This window comes from Canis lupus, chromosome 15, assembly GCF_011100685.1.
Source record: "Canis lupus familiaris isolate Mischka breed German Shepherd chromosome 15, alternate assembly UU_Cfam_GSD_1.0, whole genome shotgun sequence".
Lineage (NCBI taxonomy): Eukaryota > Metazoa > Chordata > Mammalia > Carnivora > Canidae > Canis > Canis lupus.
In genome coordinates this window covers 61,267,007-61,286,267 of record NC_049236.1, presented here as the reverse complement: position 1 = coordinate 61,286,267, position 19,261 = coordinate 61,267,007, and the positions used below count along the sequence as shown (strand labels likewise).

Sequence of the window (19,261 nt, the reverse complement as noted above, 5' to 3'; positions counted from 1 at the left end):
TAAGTAAAGATCTTAAAAAAAAAAAAAAGAAAAAAAGAAAATACATAGGCCTGTAATTGCCAATATAAGCGTGGCCTAAGGTTAGCTCAGTAGTGCTTTCCCACATGCTCCATCAAATGACAGTCTCATCTGCGTATGTATCGGTAATATCATCCGAAAAGAATATCAACACGTATAATTTTACTGTAAATGAATTACCACCAATTTAACAAGGATGTAAAAATAGTTCGTGATGGCATCAAAGATAAAGATGAAGGAAGAATGGACCTTGATTCCTGGCTCAGTGCAGCCTTATGAGAGGGAACCGAGTGCTGCTGGGTTCGGGTAATGAATCCGTCAGCTAAATGTCACGATAGTCACTCAAAAAAGCTCTGGAAGCTGTGCTAGAGGTCATGCCACATGCCGCATGCCTCTGGGTGCTAGGTGCATGACACGATGATAGGGACAGGCGCAAAAACGTTGTTTTCCCATGAACTGCTTGGTCCCCTTGCCAGCTGTCACCTCCTGGCTCTTCGTAGAGAGGGGAGCATGTGAAGGATTTCACTTGGCTCTCAGCTGGACTCTAGGAAGGACAAACTACAGGAGACGTCAGGGCGGTGCCGGCCTCCTGGCAAGGAGGGGAGCACCACAGAGCCCCCAGCAGGTCTGTCCCGGGGAGCTGCCTCTCAGGCCTCCTCCCTGCTGCCTGACAGAGTGGACGGGGCTTTCACTTTACTGCATCTGCAACGTTTCTGAAGCAAAGCGGAAGGTCAGGCCTCTTCTCCCAGCTGAGAGCCCGCAGCTTGCACACCAGTCGGTCGGCCGGCCGTGCTGGCCGATGGGCCTGGCGGGAGTTGGCCTGTGCGCCGCTGACTTGCAACCGCCTCGGGTCTTACCTTCCGCGTGCGCTCCCTCTCCTAAGTCCTGACCCCAGGAAACAATGAGCCACCGGACTTCTCTGCCGGGACATGTCAGCTGCCGTCCACTCGTGGTTTGCGGGCGCCCCGCAGTCTCCCGCGAACCCCGCTCTCCTGCTGGTTCTACGTGCAACCCCCTGGGTTCCTTCAGCTGCAAGGTGGCAGCTGCTCCGGCCTCCCTGCCTGCTCCCCACCCTCCCACGCCTGCCCATCACCGCATCCTGTGAATCCTTCCTTCTAAAACTCTGTGGAACTACTCCTCACTTCTCCCTGCTGGCTGCCACCTGGGGTCTTGTGGCCCAAACACTGTCCCAGCCCTCCGTTGTGCCCTCTCTTCGTCCTCCACCGGTACGATCCTTTCAACGGAAATCCAACCACGTAACTTTCCAGCTTAAACATTTTAATGACTTCTGACTGATGTTAGGATGGAGCTGAACGTTTAACCTGGTTTAAAAGGCTTCCTGACCTGGCTGCCATTCAATCAGTCTCCTGGCAAGTATTTGTTGAGCACCTGGCAGGCACATCTGAAGCTTCAAGAGAGAGCAAAGTGTCACTTTCTGAGTGTGACTCTAAAAGCGCGGCTTCCTGCGCATGTACATTTATCAACTGATTTTCTACCCCTTATTTCACTTACCTTAAGACCTATCCTGGCCCAGGTCTTAGTCTAGGTACTCAGGAAGCTAACAAGATACAGCTTCTGTGGTCTTTGCCCTAGTGCTGGCGTTTCCACCCGCGACAGGAAGGAGTTATCTCCATGATGAACGTTCCCATCACCATCAGAGGGCTAGCCTTCTCATTTTTTTTTCTATGTCTTTAGAAATGTTGAAAAATGTAAGCGTGAGGGAGTCTTTGGGGGTTTATTTAGGTTCTGGAAATATCATCCCCTACTGCCACTATGGAGATATGTTCAGATTTGTAAAATGTCCTCGACTCCCCAGAGGGTGTTGTTTGCCTAAATGGATAAACGAAAGATTGAATCCATGAGTGCCACCTGGTAGGCCAAGCATCACACCCATAGAGCCATTGTTACCGCATCTACCCGAGAACACATGACAGCTTTCCTTGGGTTCCGTAACCTGCCCTGTAAGCCATTCACCCTTTCTTTCTGTTGGAATTTGAGCTTCTTCAGCAAATTTTTCCCTCTGCCTTGATTAGGAAGACAGTGTTAGGTGCTAAGAGAATCAGGGCAATCATGAGCACTGGTCATAAGGAGGGAGGCAGATGAGGAAGAGACACAAATTGCCGCATGAATGTGGAGAGGGGAAGAAAGCTGTTGTATCCAACTGAGGAGCCTAGAACACTGGGTATCTGGCCTGGTACTTACACAATGTATAAAACCTCAACAGGCAGGAGAAAAGATAGTTCCATTTGGGTGGACTCTGCAGGGTAGGTCCGAGCTGTGTTCAGGAGACAGCAGTATCTGTGGGAGTCCTGCAAGGGCTGGCGACGGTGTGGGAGGGGAGAGGCAATGGGGAGATCCAGGCCAGGCTGGGGTTGGATCACATTAAGAGCATGCACAGAAGGTCATGACAAGAAGCGAGAATAGGAGGGGCACTCGGGTGGCTCAGCCGTTACATGGCTGCCTCTTGACTTTAGGGTTATGAGTTCAAGCCTGATGTTGGGTTCCATGTTAGGTTCTATGCTGGGGGTGGAATCTCCTTTAAAAAAAATTGAAAACAGGAGGCACTTCTGAGGTTCCAGACATCTCAAGGGTAACCATTGTATGTCTGCAAAACCAGAGGTGCCTGTAGTCCTCTTGACCTGCAGTTCTCAGGTGTGCAGTTTTTTAAATTAAAAAAAATTTTTTTTGAGTTATAGCATAGTGCCGAGTATGAGTCCAGATAGAATAAACAAAAATATCCCTCTTGACAGAAGCTGCTAACCTGAGTCATAGGACAATTCCCACGCATGATCCGTGTGGAGTGTCTTGTTGGTCTGGCCAGTTGGAGGACTCAGCAGAGAAAGGAGTGGCCAGAAAGTTAATTTGCTCTGTGAGGGTTCTAGGAGCACAGGCTTTGGCAGGCTTTAAAAACAAAATTTACAGCTTTAATAAAACTGATAAAGTCTTTCTCACTTTTATACATTGAAATATGATTTGATATTCACTGGAGATAAAGTAGATGTAGTGAGAGTTTCCCCAGGGCTTCTGCTGGAGACTGAAATGGCATCATCTATAATGAATCCAAGGATTCATCTTTGGATTAGGATCTGGGTGAGTCGGAGGAGATGAGGAGTAGGTCGAGGGTTCAAGCAAGAAGTGAACAAATATGAAATAGACTTTAAGTCAGATGGCCTCAAGTGTTTCTTAGGTGCTGTTGTGCATCTGAAAATCTGGAAGGAAGCAAGAGAAGGGCTTAGAGGGGCCTTAGCTGGCCCACCTCCATAATTCACAGGCTGCATGGACTCCCCCGATGCCTGACCCCGAATCTAATAGGGCTACATGTTCGTTTACTTAAAACAGGATATAAAACAATGTGCAGTTTCATCTTCCTTATTTATCTCTCTCAGATCCAGTGAGAAGCAAATTTGCACATAATGACAGATCGCAGGCATCTAGCCCCAAATGGAGTGTCTGGTTGTGATCCATCATCATGACATTTCAGCTTTAGCAAACATGGCTGCTCGCAGGGGGACACAATCCGTGAGTGAAATTGGAGGGAGCAGAGTTTTAGGAGCCATATATCAGTAAGAGAAGGGAAGGGGGAGGGTACCGATGGGATTCATCCTCCAATAGTGGGCAGCCGTACAATTTCACTCCAAGCTCAGTCAAAAGTCTTTTACATTGTATCTTTTTTCTTTTCAAATGAATATCCAAAGATCATATATCTTTGTCACTTGGGAATTATATGGAGACTCTTAAATCAGATGAAATCTAGGTTAATGGTTGTTTCATCAAGATGGTCAAATCCTCCTTGGAAGATAAATCAGAGAAGGAGGACATAGAGGCTTTAATTTGATTAGTTGGCTATAAAATCAAATGGAGTGTTTTTGTTTGGTCGGTTTTTGGTGTCGCGTTGAGCTTTTATCAGGGTTTGGATCAAATTTGGAGAGAGATCACACAAAAATGAGTTGTCATATACTTCAGTTATATTTTCAGGTAATCAAGATAGAACCATTACAAAAATCTTGCTATTTAAGAGAACATGAAGGGATTCAAGATTTAGACCATCTGTAAAGTGTTTATGTGATTGGCTTAAAAATAAAGATATACACATTAAGGAATTAAAGCCAGAGGCTAAAAATTAGAGAGAAAACAGACACATCAAAGATACGAGTGAGGACAAAGTAATTGGAGAAAACACTTAGAGTAAGGAATTTGCTCTGTCTGGGATCCTAAGCGCCGGACTAGGTAAGTCTATGGATGTGCAATGATTCGGATCCCTAACACTCCACGTCCCTATCTAAGTTCACCACCTGATTCTTTATCTTGAGTTGCTCAGATAATCACTGAACCCTCGGGGGTACTTGCCACAGAAGTAGTGAAGAGTCAGAGCCAAACTTGAACCCAGTACTAGTGAAATCCTCCCCCCATCCCTCAAGTTAAAAAGCTATAGGGAGATGATCTAGTTAGAGTAGTCATCAGTTCCTGCGGGAACGCTGTGCCTCCGGTGTGGGAGGTGGTAACCACATTTCTTCAGGACACATCCTGCTGATTGATTAGTTCTTTCTGATAGCTCCAGGAAGCAGTTAAATACAACTTCTCATTTCATTAAAGTAAAAAATGAGGCAAAGATGGTGTCAGGCATTGATTTCATGCCATAAATGAAGACCACATTACCATGAGAGCTGTAACTTTTTCTGACTTTAGGCAAATAAATAACACCCCAAAAGGATTGTTCTGTTAGAACACAAACTCCATTTGTACAACTTCAGTGAAAAGGGAAGGTTACTAGGTCTCTTACGACTCTAAGAGCAGGCATTCTGCAAGGCCTCAGAGGGCTATCATGAGCTGGAGTGCTGTAGAGACCCAGGAAGCCTCCTCTGTGCATCTGTTTTCCTCTTCTTTTGTTTCTGCAGATCACTTTTCTCTATTTCCCAGTCCAAATGGCAGTTTCAAGGATATTAATGAAGACCCAAGAGTGAAATACAAGGACCACGTTAAAGATATTCATAAAAAAATCCAGGAAGGTGAGAGAGGATCTGGAGGTCAATGGACGGGAGCAACCATAATGCAAGGGGTGAATGTAAATTCATAAAAAGAATTTAAAACAGCACAACTAAACAAAACAAGACATATTATAAAATCCAGAGATGGGTAAGGGAAGGGGACTGCTTGCCAAATTTTGGCACTGAAATGTATGCAATCTTTTTTTTTATTATTATTTAATTCTTTAGGGGTCTGTCTACTTTCACTGGAGGACTTTAAGAGGGACACTGTGTCCCCAGGGAGGAACTAGGCTTCATCTGTGGTAAGGAAGCAGAATGATTGATCTCTAGGTGAGTATCGTTCATAATTCTGTGATGCAAGCATTTGCAGAGAGGCTGTGTGGAGCGTGCATGAGAATGTAATTAAACAAAAGAGACATCTATAGACAGGTGACCTTTCTTTCCTATCAATCTCCTTTTCTCTTTCTTCTTTTGTTTGACTCACTTTTATTACCAAGATCAAAAAGTGAGCAGATTAGAATTTTATTTCCTTTCATAATTCATAAACATGGTAGACATGACTAAATCGTTCAGAAACTTTCAATTTTAACAGGGTATCCTGTATGGAAGACAAGAATTTTTTTTTTTTTTGGAGGGGGGAAGGGGCATAGGGAGATGGAGTGTGGAGGCCCACCCTGATGCTAGATCTTACAACCCTGAGATCATGACCTAAACCGAAATCAAGAGTTGGATGCTTAAGCGACTAAGCTACCCAGGTGCCCCAAGAACCTTACATTTAGTTACATTATTATTTAATTTCAACTGGTCCTTTCATCCAGAAGACACTGTTGAGTGAGCCACATTGCGTTGTGCGTGATAGTACAAGTTAGCACAGACCAGGCACAGCTAACACTATCCAGTACTGTTCAAGAGCCTCCTCTATATTACCTCATGTAATCTGATCCCACATCCAGTCACATAGATGTTGTTAGCTTCTTCTTCTTTTGGTGAGGAAGCTGAGGCACAAAGAAATTAAACAACTAGCCTTGGGTCACACAGGTGGGAAGCCCGGTGTGAACCTGAGCACGCGGACTCCAAAGCTTTTTCCTTCACTCAGCTGTCTTTTCAAAGGCTACAAATAGAAGTATCTACCGCAAACAGCACTTGATGACACACACTGGAAGACTGGGTTTCCACAAGTAGAGAAGGGATGGCTGATTTCCAGGAGTTTGACCTGGCCTCAAAAAAAGATTGAATGATGGGGAATCATGAATGTTGAACCTAACCATTGGACCACAGAGATGACTAGAGCATTAGAGATTTTGCAGCAAAGAAGGGAAAGTATCATGGTGTTGCTATAGTGGGAAGACCACCCGGCAGCCCTGTGAGAGATGGTTTCGTCGGGGAGAGAACTAGGTCATGGGAACTAGGGTTTTAGGACCAAGGTGATAGACTTTAGGACCCATCTCGAGATTGCGTAGATATACAGGATTTGGGCTTAAAACAATATAATTTCAGGAGACATGGAGAAGATAAAAAAGATAAACTGTAATACTTTCCCTTTTTCTCAGCTTTCTTTCTTTACCACAAGTACACTTAATTTTTCTGTTTTGTTTCCCTGTGAGAATTTCCCAGGGCAGCAAAACAGTCATGTTTTGCCTTTGATATCTGAGTGCTAATCAGATGTTCTATGGTCATGTTCTGCTGTTTATGATTTGAAAGGTAACCATATGGGACAAATGAAAGCATGATCCTCAGTCTATGCACTTGTTTATGGAAGAGCCAGTACGGTAGCTTCAATGGCTTCTGTGATGTTTGAGGGACTCTGGATATTTATTCTTTTTTCTTTTTTGTTTATTTATTTATTTACTTATTGAACTCTGGATATTTAAACATAAGCAAAGCCTTTTGAAGGCCTGGATAATGTTGATTAGTCTCCAGATAAACGACAGGGGATGACACAATCTCCTACAGAGTTACGTAACTGGGTAAAATGAATCTTAAGCGCTTTACCTTTCTGCTCTTTATATTAGAGGGTTGCCCTCTTGAAGAAAGCTCTGATGCCTTTACATCCTTCAGTGCTTTACACTTAGATTTGTATTGCATGGCTTTTTTTGCTGGTAATTCTCACTAGGACTTGGTAGTATGCAGTTCTTTGTGTTGGTTTTGTTTTTTTTTTATTTCTTTCATAGATCTCAGACCATCTATTTTAAAAATGAATCATGCCCAAAATATACCAAGTGAACTAGGTCAGACATAAAAGGACAAATATTGAGTGATTCCACTTGTATAAGTTACTCGGTATAGTCAGATGCACAGAGACAGAAAGAAGAATATTGGTCACCAGGGGCTGGAGTGGGTGAGAAGTAATGGGGATTGTTTAAATAGGTACAGAGTTCCAGATGGGGATGATGGGAAAGTTCTTTTTAAAAAAATAGTTATTTATTTACTTGAAGTCAGCAGGGGGTGAGGGGTAGGGGTAGAAGGAGAGGGAGAGAGAGAGAGAGAGAATATCAAGCAGACTCCCCACTCACTGAGCAAGGAGCCTAATTTGGGGCTCGATACCACCACCCATGAGATCATGACCTGAGCCCAAATCAAGAGTTGGATGCTGAACCAACTGAACCACCCAGGTGCCCCAGATAATGGAAAAGTGTTCTCAAAATGACTAGTACTGATGATCACACAACAATGTCAATGCAGTTAATATCACTGAAATGTACTCTTAAAAATGGTTAAAATGGCAAACTTTATGTTACATATATTTCATTGTGACAAAAAAGGGTTATACCAATTTACCCTACTTCCCCCTTTCAGGACTGATAGGTTTGGTGGCTGTGTTTCGGGGATCTCACTGATAAATCTGTCTTGCTTGAAATTCCTTTTCTGAAATGAGAAATCTATGAACATTTATTAAACATGAGTCAGACCCCATCACTCACTTCCATCCAGGTAAACAATTGGTCCTCTTTGCCTAGTAGCATTTCATAAACCATATTCATTCTCCTGAGACTTAGATCCACAAGGTGTTAATAAATGTCATCGAAGAATTATTGAAAGAATTATAAAGCTTGAGAAACTGTGAGTTAAAAATACTAAGAATCTTTTTTACTATCAGACTTTTCAGAAATTTTGGTGTACTCATGTGCATAAGGAATATTCAAGAGGGGAGCATTGTATGCATATTTTCCCCACGTTTCTGGCCACACATCTGTCTAGTAATAGAAAATCTCTTGGGACTAGAATTCCCTGGACAACAATTTGGGGAATAGAGGCTTGCAGAATAAAATCCAACTATTTAGTATGGTTTCCAACACCTACCATGACGATTTCAGCTAAAATTCCAACTCCCTGCATCTTCCTTCACTCACATAGTACGTAGCCATGCTAAACTTCTTGATTAGTGTAACTTGCACTCTTGGCTCACCATGCACTTGCTCAGGCTCAGTCTGATATACACTCCTCTCATGTTTATCCTCCCGAGACACTTGATTTTGTTCACTTCGAAGTTTTTCCTGGTCTTTTAAGTGTAAAGGAATTGCCTTCGTCTGTAATCACTAATAGCAAATGTCTTGCTTTTTTTTTTAAGCATTCGTGCATATATTAGCTAATTACATGCGCAATTATAGCATTTTACCTTTATTATCGCTAATTGTTCACGAGCCTCTCTTATCTACTAAATGTTAATTTTCATGACTGCAAGGTAAGGCTATGTCTTAATCATCTTTGCATTTTCTACAGCCTGTTGTTATTCACGTCAAATAGGTTTTCAATATGTATATATTTGCAAACTTAGATTTAATTGCTAAGCAGTACCTATGATGTATAGAGCTCTGGACCAGGTTTAATTGGTAGGATTCAAAAATATTAGTCACAGTTTCTGTTTGCTGGGAGATAGGAAGCCAACATGTGCAGAACTGAAATAATTTTAGAAAAATTATAAAGTGAAATCGCTGGTACAAATGGTGGAATAGAAATAGAATACATGATCGGGGAAGCAGTGAACAGCTAAAGACTCATGTAAGTTGGTTGGGTTGAGGGAAAGCACTTGAGCTGAGTTTTATTTATTTTATTTTTTTTAAGGGTTAAGGAGGTCGCCTTTTCACATCCACCTAGTATAACTGGGGCTTTCCTGGCTCAGTAAGAGGATGTGTGTGGAAGTAGTCTACTTAGCATCTCATTTTTTCCTTTGATCCTGAGGATGGTATATAAATGACAAGGGGAAATGATAGAGGTATTTTTATACTCTAGCAGGTCACAGTGTATCAACCACATGATGTAAACTATTGTTATATCATGACCTAAACCTTAATACCATGTTGCCAGCATATTCTGGTGGCAAAATGACTCATAGGTTTTTTCTACTTTGGTATTATTTACTTAAATGATTTTTTTAAAAAAGATTTTATTTATATATTTTTATTTTATAGAGGGAGAGAGAGAGAGAGAGAGAGAGAGAGCATGTGAGTCAGGGGAGAGGCAGAGAGAGAGAATCTCAAGCCGACTCCACTCTGAGTGTGGAGCCTGACTCCATGGGGTTCAATGTCATGACCCTGAGATTGTGACCTGAGCTGAAATCAAGAGTCAGAGGCTTAACTGAGTCACCTAGGCACCTCTATTTAAATAATTCTGATTTTTAATATTCCATGAAAGTCTTCACAAGTCTTACTTTATGGAAATCCACTAAAGGGGATGTTGCCTAAATGCCTGCTGGCCCTTATAATTATTTAGCAATGACTCGGCCTTCACAGGTACCATGGACATTCTTGTCATTGTTGACAAATGGAAAGGGGCAGCTAGTGACAGCCATAGGCTGTCAATAGCAGGGACAGACTGATTTTGGCAGCGCTAGTGATGAAAATTCAAAAGGAAAAATTGTTGAAAAATTTAAAGTGCACAGGGTATCACAGAAATAATGGGAACATTTAGACCAGATAGAAACGGTTCCCAGAGACATGGCTGCACCTAAAGGATTGGCTACCTCATTCTACAAACCTCCCACAGCCTACCTTCTCCAAACTGGGCACGTGGCTCACTTACTAAGTAAAAGGCCAGGTGTGCTTGCTTTTGTGAGCATTCAGCATAAGAGAGAAGGCCAGCTCTCCTTAAGATTACAAACCACTAACATTTCCTTTCATTGGGATACTTCTTTCGAATGAGATAGTAAGCTGTTACATTTAACCAAATAGTGCATGGGAAGGTGCTTTATAAGCAGTAATCTCCAACAGCAATAACAGAAGACTATTTTATGCATTATGACATGCTTCCAGCACTCCATTATATACATGGATGCTCTTATTTTTATTATTTGAGGCAATTTCTAGCATTGGAATTTAGACCGTACTTGCATTTCGTTTATAAAACATATTTCCCATTATCATTTGATACAGGTGTGAGAGATGGAAGAAACACAGGCAAAAATGTTAAGCATGAACAAGGAGCCGTGGTGGTGGGTGTGCACGGTTATGGGAGTGGAAGGAGGGACACGATAGGAAGGCCTGCCCTAAGAGTAAATATCATTCCATCGCTAGAATTTCTACTACCACAGGAGCAAATGTCAACGCCTCATTTGAGCGGAGCAGCTTTGGAGTACACTAATGTGCAAAATCGTAGAGGAGAGAAAAGGTAACTGCAGGGAAATGGCTGTAAACAAAATGATCATCATAAGTGAATCTGGCACTTTTGTTTTTGTTGTCCATATAAATAATGCTAGAAATACCTCTAACATCAGGAGCTCAGTCGGTTAAGTGCCCGGCTCTTGATTTCAGCTGAGGTCATGATCTCAGGGTTGTGGGATAGAGCATCAGGCTCTCTCTGGGTATGGTGTGAAGCCTACTCGAGATTCTTTCCCTCTCCCTCTGTGCCCCTCCTCTACCTCCCACCCGTGTGCACTCTCTGTCTCTCAAAAAATAAATAAAATAAAATAAAAAGAAATAACTCTGTAACTTTAGACAGTTATATTTCAGTCTGTTCTCCATACTTACGAACCGAGATTATATCTTGAGATATTATTTGTTGAGCTTTTCTTTTCCCCAACTTATATTTCCCCCTAGTTAATCAGAGACTTCCATATTCCTCCAAGAAGTAGGAATATTATAAAAGGAATAAAAAGAACTAGAAAGAAGTCAGCGTTCAGTTTCCTTGACTTTCAATATTGCGCACTGAGATTTAAAAGGGAAAACCTAAGGCATGTGAGGAAAATTAACACTATGGAAGCAGAATATGAGGTTATGCTTGAATAGGGTTCTCTCCACCCTGCCCCTTGGCAAGGAGCTGGGGAATGTCACAGGGTTACCTCAGGAGATTTCGAATAAAGACTTGGCCAATGCTGGACACAAACCAGCATCCTGAAGACTATTGACTGCTGAGGGGGTCTTGCATGCTCTCTGGGCAACGGAGCTGTGACAGTGGCCTATCTTGTCCTTCAGGGTCCTTTTAATAGTAGCTGCCCACATATCGCTCTCTTGTCAACTTGCAGAATGTTAAACTGCCCCACATAGATAGATACTGATGTAGGAAGGAGTTAGGGGCAGAGGGGGCGAGGCAGGGAAAGATAAAGGGAAAGGCCCCGGAGTCAGGCTCCTACCCATCCCAAGAATACAGAGATAAGACAGTAAAAACAGAAAAAATAAACCTCCCTAGCTCCAAAATGTTAGGAAGTATCCCCCTTTAATGGCTACTAGGCTCACAGAAACCCCAGATGTAGAGAAATATTATGGAGGAGAGATTAACCGGTGAGAAGGAAACACCTTGTTTGTGCTCATTTTATACAGAAACATCTTGTTTGTTACACGTCCACCATATTCCTTCTAAATGTCCACCCCGACATTGACAAGAAATTTACCAACTTCCCTGGTCAGTGTCCTGTAAAAGACAGACCCTACAAGCCCTCGGTGGCGACCCTGATGGGACCCCTCTCACTTTTGAGAGCTTTCTCTGTATCTCTGCTTAATAAGCCTCTATGGCTTTGCTCGCTCTCCGTTGTCCATGAGACTCATTCTTGGACTTGGTGAGACAGGAACAAGCTGTCTCGTGTCAATACCATCACACCCCTACCCCCTAAAGAACCCCCCCCTACAAATTCCCAAGATGAGTAATATGCCTAACGGAATACCACCAGCAAGTCTATGCTAGTAGTCACCCCAAACATACAGTTAGGATTCAAACTTGGACCATCTCATCCAAGGAACAGACCTTTTAACCACCATGAATTACAAAGAGAGCCAAGAAACGGAGTTGTAAGGACTGGCGTCAATGACTTTCTTCTGAACTGAGCAGTCAGCTGCTTAGAAAGACACTTTCCACTAGTGATAATCTCATGAAAAAATATCTTTATTTGGAATGACTGTTTTTATAGAGTTATGGTCATAAGCTCATATCTTATTCATACTCTAACTCAAGAAAAGATCAACATTTTTACCTTCTATCTTTTTTTTCTCCGAGGCTCAGCTCTTTTCACTTGTAAAATTAAAATAAAACACCTACCTGTATGGGGTTACAAGGATTAAATTGGATAATATGTCAAATGCCAAAACACTTAGCACAGTGTCTGACACAAACAAGACCTAGAAAATTTTACTTATCTTCCTAGAAAAAAGAAAGAAAAGAAAAAGTGTTTCTAAGGCTATCTTCATGTATTAACCACATAAAAAGGTCAGGTGCCAAAATAAAATATATATCATTTCTGTTTAATGGCTCTATCTCTTAATTTTCTTTGGAGATATACTCAAAGACACTTTTTTTTTTCTGATATCATCATTCTGCTGAGATCTTGAGAAAGGATTTCAGTGATTTCACAGATGAGAACGAGATAGGAAGCAGGGGGGCCCATCTTCACGATCTTTCATAAACTTCATTCCAGAAGAGCTAGAGCATGTGCATGGCATCCGGCCCAAACGCACCCGAAGTCTCTGTCCCCCTGACTACCAGAGCCACCAATCAGCATACAGCCCAATGCCCATCTTTGAGGAGACTGTATTTTGAGTTAGAGACCGACTCCCAAACTCACAAATCTGATTCCATTAAAATTGATGTGACTTTATACAATCTTCCTTTTCAAGAACTCATCGTATTATCTTTAAAGACTTTTAGCCTCATTTCTTTCTTTCTTTGGTTTGCAGAATTGAGAAGACAAATAGGGGAGAAACCATTATTTGATGTTATGCAGGGAGTTTAGCAAAATCCTTGCTCTATCTGGAGGGCAGCTCTGGGTTCACATAGGAGTTCACAGTTTGATGCTACACACTGGGGCATCTCTGGTGAAGAAGAGGACCATTGTACATACTCCTATTTTTTTTTTTTAAACTTTTTTTTTATTTTTATTATTTATTTATTTATTTATGATAGTCACAGAGAGAGAGAGAGAGAGGCAGAGTCATAGGCAGAGGGAGAAGCAGGCTCCATGCACCGGGAGCCCGACGTGGGATTCGATCCCGGGTCTCCAGGATCGCGCCCTGGGCCAAAGGCAGGCGCCAAACCGCTGCGCCACCCAGGGATCCCCATACTCCTATTTTTATAGGATAATCACTCTTCATTACCTGATGCTTAATTCAATGTTTCTAAAATTCAAAGCCCATATTAATCTCATTTAACACAATAGCAACATTCATTAAAACACATTTCTTACTTAGTCTTGATGCCTTCTTCACAATTGTCATATTAGAGATAATGTAGTAGGGATAATTTTGTTTTAATGCTGAGACCTAGAGTCCCATCATTTTTGTTGTTATTGGTGCAGATAATAAACTATTAAATTCCAATATTCTAAAAGATTGCTAAAATGACTGAGCATCTGTTAGTTTGAGCTCTTTCTCCCTAGGGCAGCGATTTGAATTTTTGGAAGTTAAATTTTGTTTGGTTATTTGTGTTTGTTGAGGCAGGAGTATTTAAATCTCAATACAACTTTTCTTCCTTCATGTGAAGGAATTCCCAAAGAGTTTATATTCTCTTTCTACCTCCCATCTGCCCTGCCTCAGGCATCTAAAAGGATTCTGGTAAGGAAAACTAGAATGTTCTTTACTCTGTTGGAATGAGAAGAGACAAGCCTTCTGGGGGAAGAGAAGGGTTTGGTAATATTTTCCCAGTCTTTGGGCCCAAGCCCTTCCTAAAATAAATAATTCAAACCGTTAGAGATGTTTCAGTGCCTATCAATCCAAGGTGCAGAAGGGTGTGTCTGGTGGCTGCGCTGCCAACGGCTAATCGAAGACTTGCTTATCATGAATGTATTCATGTAGGAAATAACTTGGTCTGTTCAAATCTTACACAGCCCATGAGACCCAATTCACAGCTCTGAGTAAAACTGCAGACTCCCTTTGATAAGATTGTGGGGGGAAATGTGAAATATTTTTATAAAAGTAGAAGCACTGTAAAGACTTCAGGTAGATCACTGATGTGTTTCTGGACTTTTCTGTCAATAGCATCGCTAGAATTAATTGCTCACATACAGCTACTCTGCTATCCCCTCACTTCACCTGCACACACGTTAAACTCACCTGTCTTGACAGGAACAAGCAATTATTTTGGGATTGGTTGCTATACCAGTGTTTAGTGTAACTACTCTACTGTACCACTGAGAATGTTTCCTTAGTTTTTGAATTTTGAGGAAGCCATACATCATATTTTATTTTTATATGTCTCAAAAATGAAACAGATCATCTTCATAGTTTCTCGGTGCCTCTTAAAGTTTATAAAGTGGAGGAATTCATAACGCCAGGACAAAACGTGCAGCTCTTGGTTTTCACTGAGGGGTTTGTAAGTACTGGTTTTATCCTCCAGTTTATTTGGGGATCTATTTTGTTTCATGTAGAGGAAAGGAGAGTGGATTAGGGCCCTGGAAGAAGAATAAAAGAAATTGTGATTTTTCACTTCTCAAATGTTGAATGTTTTGTATAGATTTTCAATGGTCTGTACGTGCCAAGTGTTTCCCTGTCAGTTCTATATCTTTTACACTCTTATAACGTCGGCTGTGGCTCTTCTCATGCAGACACAGAACCCAATGAGTGAAAATGCTAACCAGCCCAGAGCCAGGGGCTGAGAGGTGGGAATTAATTTCAGTCTTCAGATTTTTCTCATATTGAACTTTACTAGATGGATAGTGCTGACCCTTGCTCTTATTAATTCACTGACCTTACATTATGTGATAAAAAATTACTTAAGGAAAATTTTATTTGACAATTTGAGGATGTTATATGACTGTCAAAAGCAAATTATACAATTTTTTCTTCTCTAACATTTATGCTTTCTTGCAGTTTTTAAGTTTTATCAGTCAACATACATTTCACTGAGTTTCTCTTGTGGGTAGGACCTCCTAAGATTTCCTTTAAAGGGGACAAAAGGATCCATGAAACATGGCTTTTTCTCAGAGGAGGTTTTGGAGGGAGCTAAGGCAGCCCAGTAGAACATAAACAGCCATTCAGGCACTGCTTGGTTAACTACCCACTAAGTAACATAGAGAATTCATGTTAGAGGGAAGGTAGTCAGTGGGCTGGAGCTGTTGGGATGTGGCACTTGTCCTAAGCTTTAGAAGCAGCTGCAGTGTAGGGTAAAAAAAAAAAACAAAAAAACAAAAAAAACAAGAAAACAAAAAAACTAAAATGGGGCTCAGCAGACCTTAGTTCTCACTTTAGACTGGACTTGAGTGAGTCATAGAATCACCCTGTGTCTCAGTTTCCTCATCTATAAAATAAAAACCTTGGGTATAGTTTAAGGGCTTCCTTCTCAGTTCGGCCAGGTGTGGTGTTCTAGTCGCCATTGTTTACTCTTTTTTTGCTCACTTCTTAAATACGGAAGTTTTATTTTCGGAGCTTTCCTGTTCTAAATCTGTGCATTCTCAGGGTTTATCTCATCCTGTACATGTGGTTCAAGCCAGCATTGCCTGAAGTATGGGATATAAACCACTGCGGGAATGGAATGATTTTAGGGGCTCATGCTCATCCAGTTAGCTAATACTGAGTCACATAATGAGAACCTCATGTCCATTTTAATGCTTTTTCTATCCAGTGTGCATCAAGTTAGGTATGAAACTTAAATGCTGTTCTAAAATGGGCTAACCATCCTTGGTAATAGAGGAATGCCATGCCATTCTTTCTTTCTTTCTTTTTTAAAATTTATTTATTTGAGAGAGAGAGGGAGAGAGTTTGTGAGTTGGGGTGAGGGAGAGGGAGAGAATCTTCAGGCAAACTCCCCGCTGAGCTCAGAGCCTCACATGGGGCTTGATCTCATGACCCATGAGATCATAACCTGAGTTGAAACCAAGATTTGGATGCTCAACTGACAGAGCCACTCAGGTGCCCCTACAGGAATGCAATGCTTAAGAGCAGACCTTTTTTTTTTTTTTTTTAAAGATTTTATTTATTAAAAAAAAGATTTTATTTATTTATTTAAGAGAGATAGTGAGAGAGGGCATGAGCAAGGGGGATAGGGAGAAGCAGACTCCCCGCTGAGCAGGGAACCACCCCACCCCCACCCACAACATGGGGCTCAATCCCAGGACCCTGTGATCATGACTTGAACCAAAGGCAGTTGCTTAAGTGGCTGAGCCATCCAGGTGCCCTAAGAGAAGCACTTTTGACAAACAGGGATAGAATCTGACACTGTGTCTTTGTAGTTAACTTTTACTCACAGCAAGTGATACTGACTTTCTGGTGGTAGTGATAGTATAAATTTGTCCCTTGATTTATTAAAGTAAAAAAAAGATTCATTTGAAGAAAAACTTTAAGTAAATATGTGATCCATACTAGGAGCAGAATTATGAAGGTGCTGTGGTATGAGAATGACTGGAATTTGAGAAATGGTACACTAGAGATCTAGAAAACCACTAATGCATCTTCATCCTCAATTGATTTATTTAATGGTTGTCAATGAACTGAGCATGAGCTCCAAAAGGCACAGTATGGATCTGGATAATAAAAAAGAGTATCAGATGTTATTAGATGTAAGAGCACTGACTTGGAAATGATCTCACCTGGATTCTTCTAATTGCCTCAGTCTCTTTGCTGAAGAAATCTGTGGGTGGCCCAAAGCAGAGGTTTTCAAACTTTAGGTAGGGGCATCAAATTCACATGGAGAGTTTCTGAAAGTATAGATTGCTCCCTTGCACCTTCAGAATTTCTGACTTAGGGCCCGATAATTTGCATCTCCAAGATACCTGATCTGGAGACTATACTTGTTCTAAGCTAAGCCTTGGACAAATTACTTATAACATCTTTGGGTCCCGTTTTCCAAGGAAGTATTTAGCTAAATAACATAGACTTACAGAGTTTTTTAGAATTGGAAGCAATGGATCCTGTGCGTCCTAAAGCATGTTATGGTTATCATTGCTGTTTTTTTGAGAAGACTTAGATGCTATTTTAATCATTATGTGCTTATATTAAGGTGTATTAGAAAATCACAGTGCCTCAAGCCCATGATTTTCCTGCTCAAGAGGGGCTTAATATCAGTAAAAAAAATACTGAGTAAAAAATAATATGGGTCTTTCTTAGGTTGTGATGGGAAATATGAATAACGGAATTGGGAAATGCTGATTCTTAAAGCCTTATCTCTTGGCTGGATCTCCATTTTAAACTTCAGTTGCAAATAACCAATAGATTTTTTGATTCCTCTCCATGGTTTTAGTTCAAGCATTCAACAACTCTTTTTTTGATGATAGTAAGTGCTTCCCTAGTTGGTTTTCCTTCTAATCCATCCGTTCTTCACATTGTTTCCAGTGGAATCTCCCTAAAGTACAAACTGGAGCATGTTACTCCTCTGCCCCCAATTCATCAATGGCTTCCTAGTGGCTAGAATAAAGTTCAAATTCCTTAGCATCTTACACAGGCCAGGTGATCACCCTTCTACCATCACCCTCCACTCTTCTCCCATATTTACCTAAGATTTGTTTTTATTGAGCTACTACACATATTGGATAGCTCTCCTCCTCCTAGATCCCCGGGCCTTTGCACATGCTAGTTCTCTGCCATAAGTACCCTTCCTCTTTTTTTTTTTTTTTCCTTCCTCTGATATTCTGACTGATTCCTTCTCAGTTATCAGGGCTCAGCTGAGCCCATCCCCCAGGGTAAGACACTGTACATGTCTATCATAATATCTATCATTGTATTTTTTTTAGATCATAAAGTGTATGATTAGAAATTTCAAATAAGACAGAAGTGTAAAGAAAGCCCTCCTTCCTAGCTTTCCCCAGCCTCACTCTTCCCCCTGGAGGTAACACTATTAATAGTGTAGAGTGTTTTCTAGCCCTTTTAATCTGCATTTACAAACATACATATAAATAATAAAATCTATCTAAGAATATAGTTCAGCAGCTTGCTCTTTTTTTTTTCATTTCAGATCTCATGGGCATCTGTGTACATCAGGGCTTGAAAATATATCACTGGTTTTTTTTTTTTTTTGGCTATTGCCTTTTCTTCAAGGAGAGATCAAGGAAAGAGACTGACTTTCATGTCTCCAGGGTTTTTTAGAAATGTTAGAGAATCTTCATTTAATGCAGCAACTTGTCTTATTTTTAATCCTTATTTTATGTCCTTGAATAAAAAATATCTACACTGTTTTCAGGAGAAATTTCAAGTAAAACTTAATAACTGATATTTCTTATATTATTTATCTATGTATTCATTTATTTATATCTTCACTCTTATGCCGCCTGAATGGTTTTTGTCCTTTTGACCCTCTGCCACACTTCTAGGACCCATACTTGAATTTTTTATATTTGAATTAAACATTTGGATGTTTTAAAATATTATTGAATTTGATTTTCACTGTGACTCTGAGAGCTAAGCAAGACAGAATTATTCCTCTTTAATAGGGAGGGAGTTGAGGCTTAGAGGAAGTTGCCTACCCACAGCCTCAGCATTCTGTCCCACAGCACCATGTTCATGTCCTCTGGCTGTCTCTTGTTTGCTCAGGACTCACCACTGTGACGTCCCCGCAGAAATACTCTGTATCTACACCCTTTGATATAAAAAAAATCTAGTCTGTTTAGTTTTCTTTGGATGAATTAATTAACACTAAAATAGTCACACTAAAGGTGACTTATTATGGCCCTTCTCAGAGTCATTATTATAGGAGTTGATGAATCACTCTAAATGAATAAGAATCAGTAGGAACTGCTGGAGAAAATAGTTTTAATCTAAATAGACTTTTTGGTGTACCCCAAACAATTTTATATGAAAGATCCTTTGAGGGCAGCCCGGGTAGCTCAGTGGTTTAGCGCCGCCTTCAGCCCAGGGTGTGATCCTGGAGACTCGGGATCGAGTCCCGCATCAGGCTCTCTGCATGGAGCCTGC

General features: G+C 41.1%; 1 long non-coding RNA gene across 1 annotated transcript; it reads left to right on the top strand.

Moving 5' to 3' along the window:
- The first annotated feature begins 3,407 nt into the window (after positions 1-3,407).
- Positions 3,408-11,039, top strand: LOC119868064. The gene is made up of 4 exons (XR_005370961.1): positions 3,408-3,537; positions 4,914-5,024; positions 5,232-5,333; positions 10,373-11,039. It is a non-coding gene; the product is annotated as an uncharacterized LOC119868064 (long non-coding RNA).
- The last annotated feature ends 8,222 nt before the right edge of the window (positions 11,040-19,261 follow it).